Below are 22,150 nucleotides of genomic sequence, written 5' to 3'. Positions count from 1 at the left end.
ACGTCTCAGGTGAATAACCCTGTATAACAACATTAGAATGGCAGCCGCAGAGGATTGTTGAGCTGATAATGCTAATTTTATTTGTTTTATGTCCCTCTAACTAACTTTACGGTTGAGCTGAATAGAAATTTTAAACGTAATGAGAGTAGGGAAGTGTGGAGTACAGTTAAGTACCGATAAGCGGATATGTGGTGAGCAGAAAGCTGCTCGGCGAACTGACGGCAGGCTGACTGCGTGGAGTACTATACGAAATTATTGGCTGGTGAAGACAGGTAGAGACTGATAATAGAAGTGAGTGGAATATCGGGAGGGACTGGGATGTACAGTGCCTACATTAGATACGAAAATATCAATAGAAGAAGTAAAAGCTAGGAAAGGGATAGCAGGAGCTATTTTAGGCATCACTAACCAATTTTGGAACCAACTGGCGAAGAATAGGCATATCTTAGAAAGCATTGTTATATAAATCAATAAACTTTTTTTTTTGCTAGGGGCTTTACGTCGCACCGACACAGATAGGTCTTATGGCGACGATGGGATACGAAAGGCCTAGGAGTTGGAAGGAAGCGGCCGTGGCCTTAATTAAGGTACAGCCCCAGCATTTGCCTGGTGTGAAAATGGGAAACCACGGAAAACCATCTTCAGGGCTGCCGATAGTGGGATTCGAACCTACTATCTCCCGAATGCAAGCTCACAGCCGCGCGCCTCTACGCGCACGACCAACTCGCCCGGTATTCAATAAACTATTAGAGGGGGAATATCCAAAATCTTGGCAAAAGGGAGTGATTTGCCCAATCTATAAGAAGAAAGGACATAAATCACACCCAGATAATTATAGAGGCATAACGTTGCTAGATACTTTAAGTAAAATATACACAGGCGTGCTGGCAAAACGGATTATGAAGTGGGAGGAGAGGGCTTGATCCTGGAGAGACTCAAGTCAGGCATCAGAGAAAAGACAAGAACAACTGATAATGGATACATATGTACATAGGAAAGGAGGAAAATTGTACATAATTGCTATTGGAAAAAGCATTTGATTCTGTGAGGAGATGGGCTGTCATGACAGGAATGGGAAGAACAGGGGTGTCTCATAAGTTGATCAGAGATGTTGAAAACATATACTCAGAAGTTAAGTGCTCAATTAAAATTAAGAAGGATATATTAATCGGGGAAATATTATCCAAAGTAGGGAAGAAACAGGTTGTAAGTTGTCTCTTATACTGTTTTTACTATTCATAAATTATATTTTTTAACCCAAAGGCTTCGAGACTGGGGTTTACCTATGTCTTAAGAATAAGGATATTCCGGTTCTTACTTTGCAGACGATATCCTCCAATTACTGTGAAGATTGGAATTTAAAAATGAATGCACAGAAAACCTAGGTAATGTTATAAAAAAAAGGGATGGTGGGGGTGATATGAAGTGGAAATTGTAAATGATCAGAGCAAATAAAAAGGGAAAAAGTAAATTGTGCGAGTGTATTGTCAGGTATTAACATTCAGGATAAAAAGATGTCAAACATTGATTACAAGTTTATAAAAATGCACTTAATGCATTAGTTAAATCTAGGGTATTGTACGGAAGAGAGATCTCTGGAGATGAAGAAAAGGTTTCCACACATGATGCAACCACAAGTAAATTTGCTAAAATTCTGGGATTACCCAGTTGTACAGCAAACTGTGGAGAGGGAATGATGCACAATGATGTAAGTCTACAGAGAGATACTGTTAAAAAGATAATTGAGTATTTGCTAAGAATGAAGTTGGAATCAGTTGGCGAAGTGTTGAAGATAGTTTTCCAGCACCAAATGAAGTATCAGAATCGAGGTTACTAGCTGGATGGGGTACAGAAATTCTGGAAACGGTATGAATGAGAACAACAAATTTCTCATAGTGCAAGAATAAGAGGTCACTAGGAGAATCTTGTAATGTAATTCGGAGAATGGGGACAAACCAAATTTTTCCTAGTTTTTTAACATCCCACTAACACATCGAAGGTTTTTCAGCAATGGAAAGAGAGGAAAAGGCTAGGATTTGAAAGGTAGTGACCGAGGTCTTAATCAGGACTGCTGATGGTGGGATTCGAACCCACCACCTCTCTAATGCAAGTTTACAGCTTCGCGACCTTAACCAAACGGCCAACTCTCTCGGTATGGAGGCAAACGTAGATAATGTAACGAAAAGAGAAATGAGGGGGCATAATGTGGTGGCTAATATGGGTACGCGAGCATACAGACAAAATAGAGTTGAAAATAAATGTTCACTATTTCTAAAGAAATGGGGTTGGTCCATCTTACAAAAGATTGTTTAGAGACAGGGGAAGTAAGAGAGAAATTAATGGATGAGGACGATATGAGGAAAGTTGATAACGAAACCCAGTTGTATTCGACTACAAAGTTATTGAACAGAGAATGGATGCCCCCGGGAAGAATTGCAAAATTATTATTAAGGAAGTGTGGGAAAGTAAATTGAGGGAAAACAACTAGTTGATACATGCTAGTTAGTAACAGAATTGTGCCTCAGACAACCTATCTTTGTTGAAGTCTAGAGCAATTTGGTACGTAGATAATAGTTAGAATATATACTTAATTATTGTATCCTGGAGTAATCTGTTGAGTACCTCTATTCAGCTTTTGTGACATTCCTGAATGATAAGCTAGAATTCTCGAAATACACGAGTCATCTCGAATTGTGTGTAAATATTAATTTACCGTCGTAGTCTAATTAGTCGGCATGTTTTCTGAAGTTAATACTAATGTTCATTTTTGTTGTCGGACATGGTATGGAGGGACTGCGGATGACTACTGTGTATTTTTCTTATATATATATTTAACAACTTTACATTGATAAAAATACACTTTTGCAAGTTTTACATTTGGTAGTTTTACATAGCACATGTCTCCTTTTCTATAATAAGTCCTTTTCACTCTCACTATCTTTTTGGTTCGTGAATATTCTTACATTGCTATGACAATAATTGATTACTAGTAACGACTGGTTCTTGGGTAAAAACCTTGAAAATTTCTTGTGCCTAATCCTTCGGCACTATTGGTACACAATAATACAACACCAATAATAATATAGATGATATTACAAAATTAGCAAAATGTTTATTGGTAAAAAAGTATACATATTGAAAAATTAAAAATTCTCCTTTTGCATTTATGACTTCACAATATTGAAATCTTGTTACGAAGCATTACTATATAACAGTTGTGATGAAAATAATAAAAAATAAATTAAATAAAAATAGAAGCACACTCCTTTTTGGCATTACAGAGCCAGAACGTTAACGTAAATTTCAGAGAATTACACAAGACAGATTAAAATAACAAATATTTTTCTTAATTATTCATATTGTTGTCAGTATAGAAGTATTCCGTTATTGAGCACAATAACGGACTATATTCCTCAACATAATTAGCTTTTGCTGACGATAAAACTTGACCAATACCATCTTGGATATCTGGACACACACTACGGTGTCGAGAGTTCGAAGTTCGATGGGTTATTAATATTGTATGCACGTACACTGCGATCACTAACACTAACACGGATGTAAAATAACCTGAAGTTGTCCCAAAGGATGGGCGTACAATCCATTTCGGTGTTACTTGAAAATGTCGGGATCAAGCAGTCCGTTTGATGATGTACCTCACATATCGCCAAGCTTGCGTAACACGGGTACAATCATGCAGACGGTGGAGAAGAGTGTCTTCTCCTCTGCGACACACGGTGCATAGTGAAATTTCAGCCATACGAATATTATACACTTTACTACTTGTCGGCACAATGTCACGAACAACTATATACCACTTTGCTTGCAGTTCAAGAGGAAGAACCCGATGCGTAATATTCCCCTAGATGCGAATCCAGTTGGATACCAGAATAGACTGCTGAATCCTGGGAGCTACATATTGGCTACGCTGCAGAAACATATAGATTGTTTTCGATGTCACGTTATTGTTCATAAAAGTTTATGGTAGATAGCTCATTTCATATTTCAAATGTCGTGCATGAGGGGCGAATGTATTCACATCACACAATGGGGGAGGGTGTGGCATTTGCTGTAAGCTGCACCACTGTTGGAGAAATTTTTGAGAATACGGATGACCTTCACCAATAAGGAATTGTATGTGTCGATTGCGGAATAAGGCTGCCACATGATTCTTGGTATCCTTGAGTCCTAATCCACCAGTAGGTCTTGAAAGAGTTGAAGTATTACGATTCACCCTTAGGATTGAACCTTGCCAGATGTACCATCCTATAGCAGACATTATCTTAATACCCGATACCCGGGGCAGAGGTAGGATTTGACCCATGTATCCCACTTTACTGATTATGTATGTATTGACATGCTGAATTCTTTGAATTAACGACAGATTCCTGTATTTTTCTCGCTGTAACAGTCCGAGTATCATATTCACTGTTTTGCCCCAGTTATGCTGGATCATTTTGTGAATATTGTTAAAACAACTAAGTCCTAAGATTTTTACCTCTTTCTGCACCGTTATCCAGTTTAACAAAGATTTATCACATAGATGGCTTGCTCATAATTTTATTAATAATAATGGTATTTGCTTTACGTCCCACGAACTAATTTTACGGTTCTTGGAGACGCCGAGGTGCCGGAATTTAGTCCAGCAGGAGTTCTTTTAAGGGCCAGTAAATCTACCGACACGAGGCTGACGTATGAGCACCTTCAAATACCACCGAACTGAGCCAGGATCGAACCTGCCAAGTTGGGGTCAGAAGGCCAGCGCCTCAACCGTCTGAGCCACTCAGCTCGGAGCTCCTAATTTTAACAAACACAATTTATTAACATTTAGCTTTGCACCGGATGTATTGCAGTAGTCACTGATAGTTTTTTGAAGATCTTGTTTGTTTGTTCAGCGGTCAGCAATGATGGTGACATCATATTTCTGTCGCGTAAACATGCTAACTTACTCAATAGTGGTTCAAGAGATAGCACAAATAATAACATCGATAACGGACATCCTTCATGTACTCCTGTTTTTATGCTAATTGCCTTAGTGGGGAAACCATTAAATTGGACTTTCGTAGATCGTCCCTGAAGAAAATGCTGTAGAATATTAATAAATTGGTTGTCTAGTCCCACTGCACGCAGAACAGCAATTACATAGGTATGATTCACTCTATAAAACGCGTGATCGAACTCTGAAGATATTAGTTCTTTACACTGCCTTCTTATCCAACAATCACTGATAATGTCTCTTATTGCACATACTGACTGTATACTGCTTCTACCGGGAGCTCCACACGATTGGTGTGTACCTAAAGCATCGGACATAAGGAAGGTCATTCGCTGTTTAAGACAACGGGTGAGTAACTTGCAATCGAAGTTCAGATGAGTAATTGGTCTGTAATCTTTTATACATTTAGGATTAGGCTTTTATGGTACCAGTACAATCATTCCCTCTTTTTGCTAGTTGTTTTACGTCGCACCGACACAGATAGGTCTTACGGCGACGATGGGACAGGGAAGGGCTAGGAGTGGGAAGGAAGCGGCCGTGGCCTTAATTAAGGTACAGCCCCAGCATTTGCTTTGTGTGAAAATGGGAAACCACGGAAAACCATTTTCAGGGCTGCCGACAGTGGGGTTCGAACCTGCTATCTCCCGAATACTGGATACTGGCCGCACTTAAGCGACTGCAGCTATCGAGCTCGGTATCATTCCCTCTGTTAGGCGACTTATATTTGAATATAACTCATCATTTAAGGCTATCGTAAGGTCTTCCTTGACAACTGGCCAAAATGTCAGGTAGAATTCTCTTCCAAGGCCGACTACTCCAGGGGATTTGTTACACAGACTTCGCTGTATGGCTTCATAAATGTCTTCCTCCTGCAATTCTTCCATAAGATAGTCTTGTGACACATGTGTCAGTCTTCCTCTAACATAATAAAAAAAGGCACTGTTGCTGTCATTAAGGACATCATTCGCTTGTTCATACAATTGTGTAAAGCAATGCTCAATTGTATTCTTCATGATATTTATATCACCTGAAGACTCCCCACACGACGATGTCACTTTCGAAATATTGTTTTGTTTGCCTCGCTTACTCTCGCGAATGAGATGGTACAATGATGAAATTTCATCAGTATTATTTCAATGATCTCTGGCTCGTATTTTAAGCCCTTCATTCATCTCTCTGTATAATCTGAGGAAAATGCTCCTTTTTTGATCCGGAGATATGTTGATGGATTCCTAGGATCTTCCCTATACATCTGACGTAAACACTTGTAAAATAATTCCGATTTTGATTTATTTGTCGAGTATAGCAAGCACTAAACCGTTCCACGAATTTGATTACATTTCGCTTTGCATAAGATAACCACCACTCAAGTCTCGTATAACGTGAAGTATGTTTCCTCCATAGTTGCCACTGCACAGATAACTGTTCCTTCAGTTCTTCACTGCTGAGAATAATCGTATTGAGTTTCCATACACCCTATCCCCGGGCTACTTCCATCTCTCATTGCTTTAGTTGATGTCCGAAAATTCGACGGGGCACACATCAGCATTCCCAACATACTCTTGCAGACCTTGACTGACATATATTTACTATTCTTTCATACCCAAATATATTAATGAAATCATCTGTAGCAAACTCCTGTAACAATGCTATATCAACATCTTGGACACGTAATAATTTCTTAAGAAGCTGCTGCTTGCTTGCTATCTGTATACATGTTTAAGGTCATTATAGTTGAGAGACGGTAGTATGGCAATGTCTATCAGGTCAAAGGGTTCGACAGTTAAGTTCAATATCAAGATGAATGTTGCATTCCTCATGCTATTGATGTACACTCCTTGTATTCGATGATCCTTTGGGCTGATATAAGGTTTTACTGACTTATGGACGCCATCTTGTGTGGACTTGTTAGTGTTTAGCTTTTTAACGTTTTTCACTGGCGGAGGAATCTCACTGGAGGGAATTTCACTAGTGTCGTTAAGCAATGTATGAGCAGAGGGTTCAAGGTTACAGCACCACAATTGTTTAGGAGTCTGTCTATGACCTGTTAACATTTCGGTGGTGTTACTGTCATCGGTATCTTCCTTCGGAGGATTGCTAATGTTGGGGTTGCTAGAACTATTTAACTTGTCTGCCAACAAATTGGTTACGTCAAAGTCTGTATTTGCGAGGTCAGAATTAATAATTCTGCTTCCTGTCGTAAGTTCAGTGACATTTATTTTAAGATGGGATGAGTGTTCTTCAACTTGAATGTGATCGTTAGATTGCTCCAGTCCTACAGTTTCGGAATGAGCTGGTTGTGGATCTGTTCCTGGTCCGTTCACATCGACTGAGTTGCCTTGGTCATGTGTTACAAGGTTATTCGGTAGGGGATGTATCTCCGTTTGGGTTGTGATAACCTGAACTTCGTTAAGTGTATCTTGTTTATGACCCGGGCTGGTCTGTGCATGTTGTGACTCAAGACCGAGAACCTGTTTTGATTCCGGCTTGTCGCTCCAGCTTGTGTTTACAACTGTGTCGCTCGCGAGAGATGGAGCAGTACAGTTCACTGCATCTACTTGACTCATCAGCCTAGGTCCTGTTTCAATGGTCGAATTTGTTAATCGCCTTGTCGGAGATGGTCATTACCACTACAATAATAACATGTTTTTGGTTGTCCTTCATAAATTACCTGAGTTCTATATCCATCAATTGTCACCATTGTCGGGATAGCACTTTGTAATTCGATACGCATAGCTCTAATTCCACTATATACTGCACATTAAATGTGTATATAGAAGACCATTTTTCGTTACGAATTTCCCTAACTTTCCGATATTTACTGAAATAAGTTGCTACGCGTTCCTTGACCATTTCAATAGAGAGATTCATTACACGTACTAGTTTCGTGTCCACATAAGCACATGTTAAAATTACTTCCGAAAATGAACCAATGAATTTCTTTACCTGGGATTCCTGCTGTTGAAGTCAGAATTCGCTCCATCAGAAGTTTCCTGGTTATTTTTATGTACATTACTGTTTCCAAATTGTCCAACTGTATTGCTTCCACTTGATCAACATCTAATTTTAAAACGCTTTCAATCCAATCATGAATCTCTGCCGGTCCGGGTTTGTTTAGTTTATCACGAAATTCACATTTTACTGTATTTCTCCTAATGTTGAAGCTTGCCATTTTCTTTCACTTTGTACTAATACCACTCGAAACACTCTACCTCACAACATACAGCAGAACGCTTGCACGTCTCACAGCGAACTGCTGTGGTGACCTTCACAATGAGGAGTCACGCTTCCGTGGTATTCGATTGATCTCTACCGGTATTGCATGTCCGATTAGTTTCATTTCTTACAATATCTGTAACACCTCTTTCAGGCCATTCTTCCCAATTTCTAAACCACAAGTGTTAAAGTTTGGTTAATGGTGCTTCCCTGATGCTTTATTCCTTATTTGTGCTTTATTGCATGTTTCTGAACTATTTTTGTAAACTGCTTGTGTCAAAACGTATGAAACGATTGCAGTAACCTCTCCCTAATCTGCAGTTTCGAAGATTTTTTTTTTTTTTGCTATTGGCTTTACGTCGCACCGACAAAGATATGTCTTATGGCAACGATGGGACAGGAAAGGACTAGGACTGGGAAGGAAGCGGCCGTGGCCTTAATTAAGGTACAGCCCCATTATTTGCCTGGTGTGAAAATGGTAAACCACGGAAAACCATCTTCAGGGCTGCCGACAGTGGAGTTCGAACATACTATCTCCCGAATACTGGATACTGGGCGCACTTAAGCGACTGCAACTATTGAACTCGGTCGAAGATTATCAGAGTTGGGTATTATCGTATCTCATCTTAAAATATTATGTCCGGCTCCATGGCTAAATGATTAGCTTTCTAGCCTTTGGTCACAGGGTTCCCGGGTTCGATTCCGAACAGGGTCGGGAATTAAACTCGAGTTTCTCCTACGAGCACTCGTTTGGTCACATTGAACGTATTGCTTTAATTACCATGTGCAGAGACGGAATAGTGCTATATTTGTGTGGATATTTATTACATAATGGGGGGTTGTTCTGCACCTAATTTTAGTAATGTCTGTACTGCGAGATAGAGGTTGTTTAGATTTCCTTCTGATCTGCATTATGCCTCCACTGCCCCCTGCTACACTTTCTACTTCAACTGCTGACTTAAACCTGCATCCATCTCCCACTGACATTACTACACCCCTTAATTCAGTCACATTGATCATTTAATATTCAGTTCTGCCCCCGAAGTCCCGCAACAGGAGTTCAACATCCAAACACCACAGTTTCAATATTTGTCAAAACTGACTTCATATGACAGAAATAATTTGTTTAACGTTGGTGGTAGTACAACAACGCATTATTGAAAACCAAGATTTGTGGTAGGCGTATATGCAGACAGGTTATAAACTATGAGCTTTCTGACTCCAGCTCTGAAACATTCGAACATTTTTTTTAAATTTGGGTGGTGCAAGGGAACCAAATTGTGAAGTTATGAAATTAACTTATAACTGTTCGGTCTTCTTTATATAATGCAAAATGGTACACATTTTGTAACGAAGAAAATTTTGAATGATAAATGTACCAGTACGTGTTCTCCAACGTGCTGTAATTTAAAAGAAAAAAATGTTAGACACATCTTCAAAATTTGATCCTATGCTGTAGTGGACTTCAATAAGAATGTACGGAAATGGGACAAAATGTATGGAACTGCTTCGGAAAAGAAGAGAAAAATGTAAACGGGAAAATAATGTTATAGTTTTGTAAATACTGTAATAAAAGGTGATAGTAAATTTGTAAAATATTACTTAAATATTTTTTAATGTGCTGCCTGACCAAGTTAACCAATGTTGCAACCCTTTGAAGTTTAATAAAGTGAGTCGTATTGAGAAATAGTACTACTTCTCCTCAAACCAGAGGAATCTCTGTAAAAAAAAGTACTGTTTCTTTGGCAAAATTAAAAATTTTTAATATTCTTCACAGCTCGTGGGTCACTTCCCATACAAGTCACTGGTAACTGATTATCAGTGCAATACTTCAGGTTGGGAGAGAAGATTCAGCTATAGAAATAGTTACTATATTCCTATTTTCTTCCCGAATGTAATTTAGAACAACAAACCTTGGTTTCATGAATGTTCCGCTGAATAAACTAAAATCCACTGTTCATTACAACTGCATAAGCAGATGAGATCAATAACACTCACCAAAAATTAAGCTTATTTTGCACATAGAATGTCTTCTTTTAAATACCGGTAAATGAGAAAAGGGACTGAATTTTAAAAGAAATAAATACACTCGAAGAATTCCAGTTACTTGGGTGTGTTCGTCTTCGTACATCACATTGCAGCGTTGTTTTTGTTCGAAGAATAATTCTTCTTATTATTTCGACAACATTGAAAATAGCGCTGAATCAATTTCAGGTAAGTATGAAATACCGACTGAGATCATGTGGTGTCAAAAGCTCCCATCACAGTTTATATAGCTTCGACATTGACCGATTACCACGTCAAATTCCACGATTTAAGAATGACAGTAGCCTACATCAATACCACGGTGTCCATCATTTCATTTGACGGTACCGCGGCGCATAGCTTACGGAAAACCTATTCTACTCATCAATAATATAATAATAATAATAATAATAATAATAATAATAATGAAGCGATTTATTAGTAAGCTATTTTTTCTAATATTTCACCGGTGAGAGTACATGCCTAGTTTGTTTGTTAATTAAAAGACAAATTATCAACGACCTTGCTTTTCCAATCACCGTCTCGAGTAAAAATTACACAATAATGTACGTAATATACTAATATTTCTGTTGAGTAACCGTTTGAGCAATACTGAGAATGAGTATTTTTACAGTATGTTAGTTTAGCATTATTTTTTAGCGTGCAGAACAGTAAAAACAAGAGGGATGTGCAAGGCTGGAGCGGTCAACTGCCTTACCAACGTAGTGCAGGAATGAGTCATAATGGTGGTCGAACATACCTAGTCTTTAGAGAGCCCTAATCATCATTTCATCCTCATCAGGACGCGCAGATCGCCTACAGGAGTCAAATCAAAAGACCTGCACCTGGCGAATCTAACATGTCCTCGGACACTCCCGACACAAAAAGCCATACGCCAGTTCATTTAACATATTAGACCTTGGAGTAATCTGTTGTGTACCCCTATTCAACTTTTTGCGACCGTCCTAAAGGAATAGCTTGAATTCTCGAAATACTTTAGCCATATCGAACTGTTTGTAATTATTGAACCTTGGAGTCTCTATTCTAAGATTAAATTGAGAGGCAGTTTGAATGCAGTGTGTGCCGTCTGGCGCTTTCCAGAAAAGCAGCTGCAATCAGCAATAGCAGTTTCCTTTATCGGCTCCCACCTTAGCAAATAATAGTAGATTAATGAGGAAAATATTTTCTGTCCAAAGAAACATATCACCACTTAACGATTTAACAATTTTAATGATGTTCTCAAAACGTCTTTTTATGAACATGCTGAACCCCTTCGTTCACTGCAGGTGTATTAACAATCCATTAACTTCGTCATCTCCAACGCATAGTCACGACTGATCGTGTTTCTTGACTACGCATGATGGAATAGGAATTTCACAGTATTCCATTTCTTTATCTACAATACTAATAATTAAATTCTCTAATAAAACCAATCATTTGTAGTCTATTGTATCAATGTTTTTCAGGATATCCTACTGCTGTTATACCACCTCTTGTGATTTTCCATCAAACTGTATTTTTCGATTCGTCCAGAGTATCACTGGGTCAGATACGGTAGTTGTTAATACAGCAACATGAATGTGATCAGATCCTTGAACATCTGGGATTAATCAGAAATCACAGATTCTGTTAAAATACAGCCCCAATACGCATCATATTTTAACAAACCCCAAGCTTCTTCAGGTCTGTTAAAAACAGAATGAATTAGATCAGCTGTCGTCCTTAAATCGAAGTTCACCAGGCTAGTGGGGCTTGCCGTTAGAGGCGCGTGGCTGTGAGCTTGCATCCGGGAGATAGTGGGTTAGTGCCCCACTGTCGGCAGCCCTGATGATGGTTTTCCGTGGTTTCCCATTTTAACACCAGGCAAATTCTGGGGCTGTGCCATAATTAAGGCCACGGCCACTTCCTTCTCATTCCTAGGCCTTTCCTGTCTCATCGTCGCCGTAAGACCTATCTGTGTCGGTGCAACGTAAAGCCAGTTCTAAAAAACAGGAAGTTCAGAAGACAACATTCCGAATTATCCAGCACATGGTCTCTCTTCACCCCGGGTGGTCGAGGTACATCTACGCGAGTCTTTTTTACACAAAATAGATTTATTTTCAAATAGAATAAAATTAGATGGAACTTCGCAACATGTTATAGGCCTACCACCTGCTGTGTACAAGTCGTTGACGGGCAAGCTTTTGTAATCACTGCAATAATGCCTTCTGGTGGAGATAAATGGCAGCGAAGAGACCTATTATGCTCCAAATAACAGTAAAAGACGGTCAGTTAAAGTTACTGCTGAAAAGTTTTAGGGTCTTAAGACATCGTAGGTCGGCTCTTTTTTTTTTACACTCTGCTTTACGTCGCGCCGACACAGAAAGGTTTCTTTGGCTTCGATAGGATTTAAAAGGACTAAAAATGTAAAGGAAGCGATCATGGTATTAATTAAAGTACAGCCTCAGCATTTGCCTGGTGTAAAAATGAGAAACAGCGGAAAACCACCTTCGGGGCTACCGACAGTGGGATTCAAACGCACTATGTCCCGAATGCAAGCTCACAGTTAGGCGACTCTAACCACATGGCCAACTCGCTCGGTCGAAAGATGTAATTCGAGCCCGTTGGGGGTACTTCAGTTTCTACTCAACTTTTAATTCACCCGCTATAAACAAAAGCCTCAGAATGACACAAATTGTGCGCATTTTATTTACGCTTAATATTTTCTGTTCATTTCATTGGCTGGAAAGTCACAACTTTTGTAAACATATTTTCCTTCTCGTTTAAAATTACGGTTAAGGAATTGGAGGAAGGCTTATAGGAGCACAGTTTACATTGCTCATCATCGCAACATTTTCAAGTCAAAATAATTACATCAGATTTCTAAGTGGGAGTTGATTTCCATGTCTTATAAGCCCCAACGAATCTCATAATTTTCTAGAAGTGATACATGGCAATCTCTTTAAATGGGAATATTTTAGATTCTGACAGTAATAGGAGTAAGTAGGTTGATCAATTAGTAACGTAACAAAACATCTTACATATGTATTGTTTCATCTTCCTTTCTAATTGTCCGCAAAACCAGAGCAGGTAGACCACCGCTTTTCAACACGGTGGTGTGCAGAACACATATGATTATAATTCACTTTTTAAAGTATATGGACAAAGCAATAAAATTAAATTCAGGAGTGAGATACTAGATCACTTTACCAAGTCGATGCAACACCTTATAGGCTACAGAAGGAAAGGTTCAAGTCATTCCATTGTTCAGTTTTAAATGTTTACACAGATTGCCTTCGGTTCTAAAAAGAATTAATATTCAGTATATTCAGACGTTCACACTGCACCGATAATTATCATCTGCTGATGCTACTCCTATGTCGGCACTAAGTCAATTCCTTTTCCCCCCTGTTATTTAATGTTGTCTGTGGCCAGTTTGTGCATCCTTCATTTGTAGCCTTCTTCCTACTACTTAGATATATTGTTCCATGTAAGCGTATTATTGATTTACAAAATAGAGTTCTTGAATTTCATGTCTTGGTCACCTGTTAGGCAAAAATCATGAGAAGTGTGAAGTGTAAATTATATGTGAAAGTCCACACTATGTATTATAGAAGTATGTAGAAGATGCAGATATTTACGTGCTAAGAGGTCTTCGGGTCTGCGTATTCAACTGCACTTACACAGGTGTTGTTTCATATAAGAAATGTGTTGTACGCAAACCTTCCTTTGGTTACTTTAAGTCTGCGTAATATGAGACTTCATCTTTCCTTTCCTTCCAGGCTTTAACATGTACATGGCAATTTTAAAAGTGAAAATGATATAACCGCATGTCACGTAAAATATTTAATTAATTTTAAGAATGCTTAGACTGGAACACGATCAATTACTGATTCTAAAAATATTTTAATATGCACGTGTAAGCATAAACTTCACCACACAACGCAACCTGCGCATCACTGCGTTACGCAGCAAGTTAAATAAGGCGTACGAAATCAGTGTGTACGGCTCAACAGCCTTTCCTAATTGGTTGGCTGTATCAGAGAATTCAAAATATACAGTAGTTCACGATTCTATTACATAGATTTGTTTTGGCCTTCGACATATAGGAACTGGAAGGCCGAAAATCATGAACACTTAATTAAGTACGAAATCCTATCAGAAATGTGGCAACTCCAAAGTAAAATGTTGAAGCTGCACGTTTAGGAGATCCTATGTTTGAATATTAGAGCTAACATCGGTCACTTTGAGTGCGTTGTTCTGAGAAAAACGCTCGGATTCATGCTCTGAGGCAGTAATTCAATTCCTAGACAAAAATAATTTACAGGCTCAGAAACTAATATTGCATATATCACAATATCATTGATTACCTGATAGTTTTCACCATAAAATATCTTCCTCTTCTAATTCGATGTCCCTCATGACTGAGGAGTGGTGACCCCATGAGTCAACTATCAAGCGTGAAAAATGGTTCTCAATTTGAGCCGAACTTCTAGTCTAAGTGAGATTTGAAGATGTTTCTCAATGAAGTGTTTAATCTGGTCCAATCGGCTCAATGGTGTTCTATCTCTGAATCAGTGTCTATTAATTTTCCTTGGAATTTCAGGGTTAAAAGCTAGTACCAACACATTGGAGCATATGACCAATGTACTGAAAAATGTGATGTCAACAAATCGTAGAGAGCCTGGCACAAATGCTAAGTTCAATTAAAATGGACATGTTCGTTCCTCTTTCTGTCTACGTGACCTGAAGCAACCACCGCCAGAACCAAATTTCGAAGACATCGAATGCATTCATTGTCCAGGATTCTGCACCGTACGAAAAATATATAGAAATCTAAGAGTTTTCATAAGCTGCTTCTTTGCATTTCTGGTTATCTTTTTATTGTTATATGTTTTACTTCGCACTGACACATACAGTTGTTATGGTGACTATGGGGTAAGATAGGATTGGGCGAGTATTGAGAAGGAATCGACCGTCAATTAAGGTACAGTTCTAGTATTTACCCGGTCTGAAAATGGGACACCACTGACAACCATCCTCAGGGCTGCCGACAGTCAGGTTCGAATCTACTATGTCCCGAATCCAAGCTCATATGTACGTGCCCCGAGCCGCGTAGCCACCTCGCTTTCTAGGTTATTTGCCTGTCAGACTACACCTTCTTGAAACTGACCACTGCTATGCACCTTCTCATTTCTGTTTCGCAGCTGCCTCACCTAGAAACTACTGTAAACATTCAAGGTAGATTAATTCATTAATCACGTCAATGTGTGGTGGCAAGTCCTGCAGTTGGAGAGTGTGACTTATATCAATAAACATAAGATTTTTTGACAAACTGTTCTCCACTTTCAGAGGGCCTGACTTTCAGGTGTGATCTTTCGGAGCATGTCTAGAGGTTCGAAGACGTCTGGCCAGTATAGTGAAATCATCGTCCAGTAGGGTCGGGAAGTTTACCAAAATTGGTTAATTTCGCTGACACGGGTGCTGGGTTTGTGTGTCGCTTTTTTATCCTCATCATGACACTTGTCCACGCAAGATAAATTAACAGGAATGACGTATTTCCTATTGATATTTACGGAAAAATGCTACTTTATTTCACTTTAATCTGCAATAATTTTCGACGTCTTTGAGTTGGACTTCATTAGCTGGAGTGTTCTTGCAGTAGGATGGTTAATTCCTTGAATCCCCCCCCCCCCAGATAACAAATGGTGTAATGGTTCTTACCGTATTTGTGAATATGGTAGTGTGTGCTGTAAGTTCTTGAGTTTATTGTAAAGAAATTTCGTCGGTCTGCCGGGGAAAGTTTTTCACATTCTCACTCTTAACAAGTCAACAATGAAAACATGGCCTTTAACAAATTTGATATGGTTATCTATTCCAGCAGAGATCAAACCAAATAACACTTAACTTCAGAAAACCAAAGTAATAATATAGTCTAAGTATATCAGTTAAGCACCAATCTCAATGATGTTAAACAATAATCTAAGGCAATCCCACGATGCTACCTATATATAAGTTAAGCACCAGCCTGGATGACGCTTAATTTCAGAAAACTAAAATAATCCTGTTGAGTCCAAATGTAAGTTAAGCACCAATCTTAATGACGTTAAATTTCAGTAAACTAGCGAAATCCTATGAGGCTAAGGGATGGTATTATAATAACGTTTTTACCTGAAGATTGATTTAAGCTGTAACCATAGTTTAAACCAATGTCGAGCCTTACAATGTCCTAAGTTAAACTGTAACTAGAGTTTAAACCAATGTTGAGCCTTAGAATGTCCTGCATTAAATTGTAACTAGAGTTTAAACGAATGTCGAGCCTTACAATGTTCTAAGTTAAACTGAGGTGAAAAAGGAAGGGTACGATCGTGGTAGCAGTGACTGCTGACAGGAGATGACTACCGTTTATACTTTGTTTACATCTGATAGCAAATCTGGCGGATGAAAACAGTAAATCTTGTCCTAATTTTACTTCTAAGGAAATACGAAACTGATTGTGGAATTAGCACAGAAATATTTTTGCCTTGTGATATTTACATGCCAGTGTTCATGTTAATTTACAAGAGTATTTATAACGCAACAGTGCAATTACGTGTTATAGGAAACTACCAATATGAAAATCTTGAAAGGTGACATCGAAATTGAAAGTGTTATTTTGTAATAAAAGTGAATTCCACTTTTGTTCACTGAAAACTCTGTGTTTTATAAAAATGCAAGCCTTACAATGAATCTGAAAAGAAATCTTAAATGAGCATTTGGATAACAAATTCTCCACCTCTGTTTACTTCAGTCCCTAGCATCCTTTCCATTATACCTTCTAGCCTGCCTTTATTCACGGGATCCAAGTCTGGCTCAGGTTCATTCGTGTCTCTTGCAATAATATGAAAAGCCGAAGTAACCACCTGAGCCGTTTTCAATGTTTGTCTTATGCTTAGGGAAGAAACAAGGAATTGGTGTTTCTAGACTTTAAAGAGCCTTTCAACAACGTTTCATGTTTATACATGTTATTAGTTAGACAATGATCCTTCATGAAAGACAGGTGCGGGAATACTTGATTTTTAGATTTGAATCAGCCATAGCCTTCACGTCTATCCACAATACTTCTTTCTCTTTCTGTATTTCTCTGCAGCATCTCCTCCTGTAGACTGCATTCTAATATGGGTACAATCACTGGCACCAATATTTCTCGGAAACTTGACGGTTATGCAAATCTGTTACTTAGGAACATGTAATTTTTTATGTTGCTAATTTTATATGCTGTGAAGCAGGAGAAGCTACCAATTCTGTCAAACACAATATATCCCGTGAAAGAATCACTTTAGGAATTCTTCCATAATCTCACATTTTAATAAGCATAATATCGGAGGCATAAAACCGTAACGTTATTAGTAGCAGATTGAGAGGTTGAACAGCATGATTTCTGAAATAAAAGGAAGTTACTTTGTTTTCTAAAATTTACACTTTTGACATTAACAGTTCAAAGAAATCATTTTCACACTCTCAACTTTTTCTCTTGTATAGTTTATTCTAGCTCCACTTTATTGAATATGGCAGTCTGTTAAGTTAGCCTTAAACTGATTAAAGACTCAGTTTCATTCCATATATATAAAAATGGCGTGACTTGATCGAAAATTCCTGGTGGTCCCGGTCGTTCAATAATTTGAACCATTTCTTCATCATTGCTAAGCATTTCTTCAAACATCTACAAAATATCGTTGAGATCCATTTGTTATGTCATGCTGTACTAATATATATTCTTAAATGTCAGTTTAAAAGGTAGATGAGTAACAGCAAAATTAATCTCTAGTTAAACTGAAGTTTACGTTTTATAATACGCGACTGACAGATAAACCAAAGTTTAAACTGAACCAACAGTTTACATCTGTATTATAATACCGGCGAAAAATATCTTCGGCACACCGTGAAGCTAAAGAATGTGAAATTCTATACTATTCAGGAGCATATAAACAGTTTCAAAGTGACTTTATACATTTTCTCTTCTCAGCAGAGTCTTCCGTTAAATTCGCTTCGACTCCCCTTATTTGACTTATTTATTTATTTATTTATTTATTTAAATTTAATAATGCTATTTGTTTTACGTCCCACTAACTACTCTTTTATGGTTTTCGGAGACGCCGAGGTGCCGGAATTTTGTTCCGCAGGAGTTCTTTCACGTGCCAGTAAATCTACCGACACGAGGCTGACGTATTTGAGCACCTTCAAATACCACCGAACTGAGCCAGGATCGAACCTGCCAAGTTGGGGTCAGAAGGCCAGCGCCTTAACCGTCTGAGCCACTCTGCCCGGCTATTTATTTATTTATTTATTTATTTATTTATTTATTTATTTATTTATTTATTTATTTATTTATTTATTTATAGCCCTTCCCTCTCCCAGCATTGCTAAAAAACCGTTCTGTGATTGTGTGACGTGAAACGGGCAGCATAAACGAATGATTTTCTGATATAAATTTGTATGAGTTTTGTTGAATTTCTTTACTTTCCATGATAATCTTGTAGTTTCCCCCCCTTGAAATAAAAATCACCATTACCATTACATTCAATTATCTTCAGATGGGAAAAATGAAAAGGAAACCTAATATATCCTAATCTGATCTTTATCCAGTCACATTTTCTTTTCAAGTAGCATCTTGGAAAATACTTCAGAATGTTGTCCACTCTCTAAACGTCGCTACATTGCTTGATTACAGCACGTTAGCGTATAGTAAAACGTAACAGGTAGGACAATATGAGACTCTATTACTATACTGTTTTCTGGGTTAATGTATTGGATTGGATATTTTAAAAAAACATTCAGCATGCAGTCACTACTGAAATGTTTATTGTAGTATTACTCTTATCTTCCACCACCATCTTCAGAAATTACATATTTCTAATCTTATTTTCGTTCTCTTGGCTCCTCTTGTCATCTCGGTCCGGATCTCGATACTTCGATGTTTGCTAATGGCGTCATCACCTGCACCTTCGGCCTTCATTCCGGGATGTTCAATCTCTCTCCCCTCTCACCCCTATCAATACATCCCCTCTCTATGGGAATACATTCTCGGACCTCTTTATACTCGGTACCAATGCTACGGGTTTCGTTCGAGAGTGGAAACTATCCTCTACTTTCGTCTTCATGACGATGCTTTTCATTTAATCATGAATTCTGATGTGTGCTGGATTACATTCAAGTTCGGGGAGTGATGTCTTCACTTTTTTCTGGTGAAGCTCGTTCTTCCCAGTACTCGTAAAAATACTTGAACTTAAAGTAAACAAAATCGCAGAAAAATTACAACATACGCTTACAAAATCTCTCCGACATCTTGAACAAGAAGCCTGGATTCCAAAGAACTCAGCATGACACGTTACGAACAGATTAGGAGAGAAATACCCTCAATTAAGGAAGATGATCTAATGCGTGTGGCTTGGAGTTTCGTAACACGACACCAAGAGGAGAACATTTCCAACATCACCTGTCATAAGGCACGTGCATATTTTCACAACGTTAATTGCCACATCACGCTCGGACAAAGTGAGGGAAATGACGTTTCTATGCCATGGAGTGAGGAGTGATGAGTTGATGAGAGAACGGCGGGCAGGCCCCGAGCGAACTCCGGCTGACAGAAGAGAGAAACTCGCCGTAATAGTAGTAGTAGTAGTAGTAGTAGTAGTAGTAGTAGTAGTAGTAGTAGTAACTAGTAGTAGTGTAGGGTGGTGTAGGGGGCAACGTGCCCGCATGTCACCCGGCGGCCTCGGGTTCGATTCCCGGCCGGGTCAGGGGTTTCTAATCTTAAATGATTAATATCCCTGGCCTGGGGACTGGGTGTTTGTGTCGTCCTTAAGGGAGGCTGGGACTGAGTTTTTGGTGAAAAAAGTAAAAATGATCGATTTTTCAATTAGTGCATATTATTGTACGCCGGACTCCTTTGGATCATTTGGCGGTGGTATTTTTCGAGTTCCGCCATTTTAAAAGTACTAGCGTGACATTTAAATGTACGGTTGAGTCCCCATCCACTAGCTTTTACTTACAAAAATGTTTTTTTTTTTTTTTCATATATACATTTTCAGGTATTTAAAATGTTGCAGCTGAACCAATTTGGTTTCGAATTCCATGAGAATTTCACGGATTGTTAACACCTGTATTGTCCTGATATTAACAGAAATATTTTTTTATAATGTTGATACTTTAAAATATAGTAGCCTTCAAAGGGGTATATTTTTAGCATAATTTGAGAAAAACATAAACATAAAAAACACATTTTTTCCTCATATTCATGGACTACATATGCAGACTTTCTCTCTGTTAAAATTCTTTCCATACCTTGAAGTGCTTGTACACCAGTTTTGAATGTGATATTTGAAGTAACTGTTCTGCTGGAGCATATTTTATGCTTATCGATTTTTAAAAATTTTAAATTGTAAGTGTTAATTTCTCAGAAAGTTCTGTTGCTATTTTCCTGAAAATTGGTATATGGCCTTTTTCTCCATTAGGAGACCACAAACCAAATTTCATTCAATTCTATCAATAATTACTATTTTTTTTATAAATTCAGTCCTAACTTCCCTTAACGTTCCGTTCCTCACATTCAACACTTTACACTTCCGCCATTTACCAAATACGCGCCGGTTCCTCACATATGGTGCAAGTAGGGGCAAAAGATCTTTCTAGGTCGACGCCCCGAACAAATAGCATTTTAAAAACTAGTAGTAGTAACTAGTAGTAACAGTAGTAATAGCTTTGCTTTGCTTTTAGTTGAGTATTAAACTAGCCTAGCTGATCTGGTTACGGCATGCTTGGTTCTCCTGGAAAGATGGAGGTTCCCGTCAGGTAACCGAAAGATTTTGAAACAAGACCTGCACTTCTGGAGTACCAGGTTAATTTCTGGGGAGTAATAACGGCTGGGTCCGCCTCTGTGGTGTGGTGGTTAGTGTGATTAGCTGTCACCCCCGCAGGCCCGGGTTCTATTCCCGGCTCTGCCACGAAAATTTGAAAAGTGGTACGAGGGCTGGAACGGGGTCCACTCAGCCTCGGGACGTCAACGGAATAGAGGTGGGTTCGATTCCCACCTCAGCCATCCTGGAAGTGGTTTTCCGTGGTTTCTCACTTCTCCTCCAGGCAAATGCCGGGATGGTACCTAACTTACTGTCCACCGCCGCTTCCTTCCCTCTTCCTTGTCTATTCCTTCCAATCTTCCCATCCTCCACCAAGGCCCCTGTTCAGCATAGCAGCTGAGGCCGCCTGGGCGCGGTACTGGCCATCCTCCCCAGTTGTATCCCCGACCAAAAGTTGAGGCGGTAGAGGTGGGATCCCTCGCCGAGTCCGAGGGAAAAACCAACCCTGTAGTGTAAGCAGATTAAGAAAGAAAGAAAGAAAGAAAGAAAGAAAGAAAGAAAGAAAGAATAACGGCTGGACATACAGCTAACCACTGTATCCCAATTAGTGCCGAAGCTAGGAATAGTGAAGTCTTTACCTTCCACTCTTCCAAGGGTCCTTGCTTTTTAATTAACTCACAGAGTGACATAATATCTAACTCGAAAAAAAAGAAACGAGCTCTATGGCCTCAGTCCCTTAAGTACGGTCGGTGTCCAGTATTTAGGAGATAGTGGGTAAGACCCCCACTGTCAGCAGCTCTGAAGATGGTTTTTCCATGGTTTTCCATTTTCACACCTGGCAAATGCTGGGGTTGTACCTTAATTATGGCCACGGATATTTCCTTTCGAGTCCTATCCCCTTCCCTCTCCCATCATCGCCGAAACCTCATCTGAGTTTGTGGGCGAAAAACCACTAGCGAAATAAAAAAATAAAATGAAAACAGAACCTAAAATATGCAGGAAATCACTAAATACAAAGAGAATGTAAAGACGTCGATTTCTTTCTTCCACAAAGGAAATGGTCAACGCCAATAATTATTGTGTAAATAAGAGACGTAAT

This window comes from Anabrus simplex, chromosome 2 (genome assembly GCF_040414725.1).
Source record: "Anabrus simplex isolate iqAnaSimp1 chromosome 2, ASM4041472v1, whole genome shotgun sequence".
Taxonomy (NCBI): Eukaryota; Metazoa; Arthropoda; class Insecta; order Orthoptera; family Tettigoniidae; genus Anabrus; species Anabrus simplex.
Note: the sequence above shows the minus strand (reverse complement) of the source record.